The following is a 6,450-nucleotide window of genomic DNA, read 5'->3' as shown; positions in this document are numbered from 1 at the left end:
TGACACCCCCCGGCCGATGCTGGTGTATTCGGTGGATGCTGTGGCGCGGACGCTTCTGCTTGCTCTACGGCTACTAGCACCCCTTTTCCGCCCCGCCATCACCTTTAATCGCGCTCGATCATCATCGGCTACGATTACTTGCGGCGGCGGTGATGCTCCCATTCCAACCTGCGATGCTGCATCCAGGACTGCTGTTGTTGATGCTGGGCGGCATGGACCCTCGCCCTACCTTTACCCGTTCCTGCTGCCCGTTGCTGCTGGTGCTGATGCAGGTGCTAATGATGCTGCAACCAGGGCGGCATGACACCCTCGCCCTCTTGGTCACGATGCAGCCAGGGCGGCTTGATCCTTCGCCCTTCCTTTGCGCGTTGCTGTTGCTCGTGGTGCTGGATCCAGGGCGGCATGACACCTTCGCCCTCTTTTAGACACTGTGGCTGTCTCCGGGGCGGCATGACAACCTCGCCCCCATAATACAGAGCAGCACCCGGGACGGCATGAGTCCTCGTCCCTTTTCCACACTGCATCCAGGGCGGCTTAGATCCCTCGCCCTCTTAAGACACAGTGGCTCGACTGCTGTTGTAACTGCAGGGCGGCATTGACCCTCGCCCGCTGAAGCTGTGGCTGCAGCCTGGCGGATGACGCTCTCGCCCATAGCCCGGCAGCAAGGCGGAAAGCTTCCTCGCCGATGACGCTGCCGGCGTTGCTTGGACTGCAGCCTGGCGACCTTCACACGTCGCCGAGAGTGTGCAGCGCTGCCCCTACGGTCCCCTTGATGGGACGGCAGCCGGGGGCCTCGGTCTTGGCGGTGGCGGCGGCCCAATCCTTCCACGGGATTCCCGGACCTTTGCCATCGCGATGGCTGCTGCGATGATGCAGCGAAAGACGTGCCCAATCGCGATGGCGTCCGCGAGTTCGTACTGGGATCCCCCTTACGCAGGAGGATCCCATCCTCGTCGCCACTGTTATGAACTGTGTTCTTTGCACTTTACTTAAACACTTATTACTTTATTCACACATATTAAAACATACATAATAAATACTGATGAAACGTACAACACTTTAAAACGTAGGCCGCGCGCCAGCCGCACCGAGCGCCCCTGCCGAGAGCTCCTGCTCGATCGGCCTTCGTACACACTCTGCTCGGCGCTCGGCACACACTAAGCCTTGCGCGCTTAGTGTGTGCGACAGTGTGCGTGTACACACTGTCGTCCCCCTGGACCAAGGATAATGTATTTAGAAGGTTGATTTTTATCGCTTTTGCTGGGCGACATTGTGGGGGACATCTGTCACTTTCTGCATACAAATTTCTTTACCCCGCACCAGCCCTCCCCGATTTTTATAGCGGAGCCCCCGGAAGAGAAATGTCAAGTCGAGAAATGTCATTTTGCTCTGAACAACTTCACCTTGTCATTTATAACACCTTGCCCTGGACGTTGACCGGTGGCAGCGCAACTGCCACGGCAAGTCCAGGGGTCGGCACGCACGGCTGCCCACAACAGTTTACATTTATTAAATTTGTTCATATAATTTATCTACCCCATTTTTTTGATTAAACATTCTTTTAAAATATATTTTGGACTTCGCGAGTTCTTATTTAACATTAAAACATGGATTAAAGTGTGTTATTTTGTTTTATTCCGTGAATTTATTCTATAATTCATTGTGTTTTCGACATTTTCGATGATAAAAACTAAGAAAGCATTATTTTTTTCAATTTTCACATTAATTCCTCATTATCTACGAGCCGCATGGACAATTTACGTGAGATTAGAACTCTTACTCACATGATTTTAAATTTCGTGCATAAACAAATCATCAAATCTATTGTTAATATATCTCATTTTTTCGATAAAACCAATCGACACACAAAAATGCACATAAAACAAAGAATTCTGTTCTATTTGCTAACCTTTGTGTGCGGAAACCAATGGTTAACGGTAAGCTCAACAGAGGAATCTCGAAGTGGTATAACTTCGGCACCCGTCAAGCTACCTCGACGGGAAAGTGTTGCCTGTGAAAGCGATCTTGAAATATTTCAGGGTAGGGTGAAATATTTTACTTTTGAAATATTTCAGATTTTGAAAAAAAATTGCAAAAATAAAAAAAAAACCGTTTTCCATCGGTTTTTCTGACCAACTTAAAACCGGGTGTCGGTTACTGGCGCCTCGTTGGCGAGAGTGCGGGCGTTAGGCAGAGTGCGTCGGGCTGCCATCAAACTCAAAATCACTTCACACACATCTATTCACGAGTGCGATTCGATTCGTCTAGCTCTCCGTTTCAAACAGCTTATTTGCCCGTGAATTACTCGCCTGTGACACGTTTATCACGCAAACTCTGATCACTGAACTTGTCCATCGTACTGGTTAGATGTTGCATTGAGTGATTGTCACCCGATTGCAGGTTTATTTAGTGAATTTAATTTTGGCGTACCGTGCTGGTGTTGAAGATCGAGTGTTCGCCATCATAGCCTGAGGTGCTTCCACACACACACCTGTCTGCACACGCACATTGCATCTATCGCCTTCACTACTATCAACTCGATACGCGTACGCACTTATCACTACACTCACATCCAACTGCACATTTATAAAGCGAGCAAGATGAATTGTGAAATCTGCCTGGAGCTCACTATTAGTGTCCCGTTTGTATGTGATGGTGCCTGCGCACAACACTTTCATCCGTCCTGCACTGGCCTCTCAAGTGAATCCATACGTGACTTACGAAGATTTTCCCAGTTAAAATGGGTTTGCAAAAATCGCGAAAAGGCATCAACTTCACTTATCATCAAGGAACTAAAATCAACAATTGCGGATTCCCTGGCACTAATGAAATTCGAACTAATGAAAGAGTTACCTTTTACGGAGAAAAAGGTTGTTGCCCCGACTAATACCCGTGCCTTAGAGTCAACACGCTCACAGATATACGAAGGCACTCATCTCGGACAACACTCACACATGCAACGGGAAATACTCGATAATCGCAACAGACCACTACTGCGAGGCACTAACACTGATGACAATGGTATTAAGATAAAAACCGTGGCTAATCCTGAGCCTCGTTTTTGGCTATTTTTTACCAACATCAGTCCTGATGTGACTTCCGACGATATGGCAAATTTGGTTAAATCCAAGCTCAATACAAACGATATACATGTTCGCCGGTTAACCAAATATGATGCGGATCTGAGCCGTCTAACATTCGTTTCCTTCAAAGTCGGCATTCCATCAACTTTGAAGAATGTGGCTCTGTCTCAAAATACTTGGCCAGCTGAAGTTGCGTTTCGTGAATTTACCGATTACCGTTCGCAACGGGGGTTTCAGTTTACATACCAACCACACGCATTGCACCAACATCAACAGCAACCACCGGCTCCACAGTCACCGCCACTAATCGACGCACAATCACCAATACTCACCTCATCGCCCCCGCATCTTTCGTCCCCATCATCACCAGTATCCCCGACACTGCATTACAACCTACGCAGCCAAACCATCAACCCACCATAGACGAACATTTTGCTGCAACGTCTATAACAATACGTACATCAACGCCAGCAACAATACCAACAACAACAACAATAGTAACAACAGCAACTACAACAACAGCTACTACAACTAATTCAACAACATCAATATCAACAGTAGCAGCAGTATGTGCAATGCCTGCCTTTCCGTCTACATCGACTGTTATGGCCCCATCTACTATTGCTCCCTTTCTCGGTCATACGCAACATTCAACAACATTCAATATTTACTATCAAAACATTCGTGGTGTGCGTACCAAAGTTAATGAATTGCGGTTATCTATATTGGAGTCCGACTACAACATCATCATACTCGCCGAAACCTGGTTGGATGAGAACATTCCATCCTCGCTTCTATTCGGCTCTGAGTATACAGTAACCCACGGCGATCGTACGGCATTCAACAGTTCTCTCTCTCGGGGCGGAGGCACTCTCATCGCAGCATCTCGTCATCTAAACACCTGTGAGGTTATACCGCCGAGCGCTTGCCTCGAACAGTGCTGGTTACAAATCAAGCTTCCTTCCTGCTCTATCTTCATCGGTGCAATCTACATACCCCCTTCTCTTCCCAAAAATCAAAATACGCTCAGTGCACTTGATGCAACGATCGATAGTATGGTGACGAGGATGAAAAAACATGATCGTATGCTGCTTTTTGGAGACTTTAATCGAGCGGATATTTCATGGATACACGACATAACACATCGTGCACAAGTTTCCCCTACATCCGTTGATAAGTTTTTCGACATTGGGGGCCTTCACGATTCTAGTTAGTTTTTTGTATGGAGTTTGACAGTTGAAGGCTGAAATCATGTAAACAATCCATACAAAACCACACAAAATACTAGCCTGCGATTTTCAGTCTAGAAAATTTTAGCCTAAAAGCTAGAATTAGATTCGAGTACCTGCTCGAAAAGACGGGTTTGTTTACATATATCCCAAGGTGTATTAAAGAAATCAGGTGATCGAATCTGGAATCAAAGTGTATGTAGTCCAGGTGGTCTCATAGCATATTTTTATAACCAATTTTGAACCTCACTTTTTGACAGAACGAGTTAAAACTTTTGCTCCAACGAGCTTTCTGGAGGCTTGATGAATACTCAACACACTCTTACAATCTTCATTCAGAAGCAGAAGCGATAAAAATCAGCCTTCTAAATTCATAAAGCTTGGGATAAGCCCACCTGTATATTATGCTCACTTAGATAGCTGCTCGAAAACTGCTATACAATGCAAACAGCTGACAGGCTGAAATTTCAGCCTACGAGCTTCAAACGGAAAGGGCCCCATTATTCGTTTTTATAACTTGCGTCAGCTCAGTGGCATTTTAAATTATCGGAATGTGCAATTAGACCTAATCTTCTACTACTCTCCTCATGATAACTACGCGTCTCACGTCAGTGTTCCTTCATTAGCCGTTTCTCCTCTATTACCTGAAGATCAGCAACACCCAGCATTAGAATTGTGTACTTCTATTAATCACACATCCGTTAATCAATTGTCGTCTCATGTTAGGAGTAATACAGGGAACCTCAATCGCTCATATAATTTTAGAATGTGTGATTTTCAAAAACTTTATAATTTGCTGATAGATACCGATTGGTCACGTGTGCACTCGGCACCTTCGCTGAACGAAGCGGTCTCTATTTTCACACAGCTAGTGTCTTCAGCTTTCCCATTGTGCTCTCCTTTACGTAAAGCCCCTTCTTTTCCTCCCTGGTCCAATTCAATCCTTAAATCCATGAAACGTGATAAGCAGCGCTACTTACGCGACTATCGTGAATACCGTAATCCACACACTAAACGACTGTTCAAATATGCAGCAACGGCGTATCGCATTTATAATCGGGCCCGTTATAAGTCCTACATAGCTTTCTTGCAATACCGATTTACTTTTCACCCAATACAGTTCTGGAGCTATATCTCTTCCCTTCGTAACAATCATCGTCTGCCCAGTAGTTGGTATGTTCCTTCCAGGTGTTTAAGAAATCGGACTGCTCTTGCAATACTTTTCCGCAATACAGCGTTTGGCATTAACGACCCGTGGCTAATTTGTTTGCGTCAATTCAATGAACATTACCGCGATTTTAATTTCTAATTTTATATTCCGGCTCTTTGTTATTCGTTCTAGTTATGTCTCTGTTATTCTTAATTTATTTTTTGTTTTAAATATTTTCTTCTTATCCGCTGCTTATTTTCCTTTCACTATGGATTTGCATTCTGTTACATCCTTTTCTATTTCCCCTTAGTTTAGTTAAGTTACAGTTTGTTTAGTACCAACAGGGCTAACTAGGTTTTCAGCAATTATATGTTCAACCCCACAGGCAGATATATTGAAATTAATAGATGAAATGAAATGAAATGAAATGAAATGAAACCCTCAGGTAGGTGCGCGTAACGTTGAAACCAACATGTCGGGGCTGGGCGATGATGCCCATCCCCCAGGGAGCTCGGTACGAGTACTTCGCCCGAGGGCTCGATCGGTGTCCCTCAACCGAGTCGACGCACTAAAAGTGCGTGACTCTCCAACACCGGTGGAACCACCACCCACAGCAGGTGTCGTCTATTCGAGTGACGACGACGAAGAAGAACTGAACTGCACGATCCCTTCAGGCCCTTCGGGATTAGCAGTTCCACCAATGGGGAAGGTGCCATTGGTGGTGCTTGACAAGTTGCCCAGCCAGACTCAACAGCGTGCGAAGATGACGGTATCGGCCACCTCAACACCAAAGGCTGGTAAGTGTCTTTCTACTGAACCTTCTCGCTCAGAGGTGAACGAGAGCTTGAAGCTCCTGGCCAAGCAGGTTGTTCAGCTTTCAAAGGAGCTTCAGGCTGCCGTAAGGAGCTCCAGGAAAGCTTGCCGAAAAATGCGGCACTTGAACGGGAGCTCAAAATGTACAGGACGGGCGCCTGTTCGGTCATCGAGC

Source organism: Anopheles coluzzii, chromosome 2 (genome assembly GCF_943734685.1).
Source record: "Anopheles coluzzii chromosome 2, AcolN3, whole genome shotgun sequence".
NCBI classification, from domain to species: Eukaryota; Metazoa; Arthropoda; class Insecta; order Diptera; family Culicidae; genus Anopheles; species Anopheles coluzzii.
The sequence above is the reverse complement of the archived record's forward strand: the minus strand, read 5'-3'. Positions refer to the sequence as shown.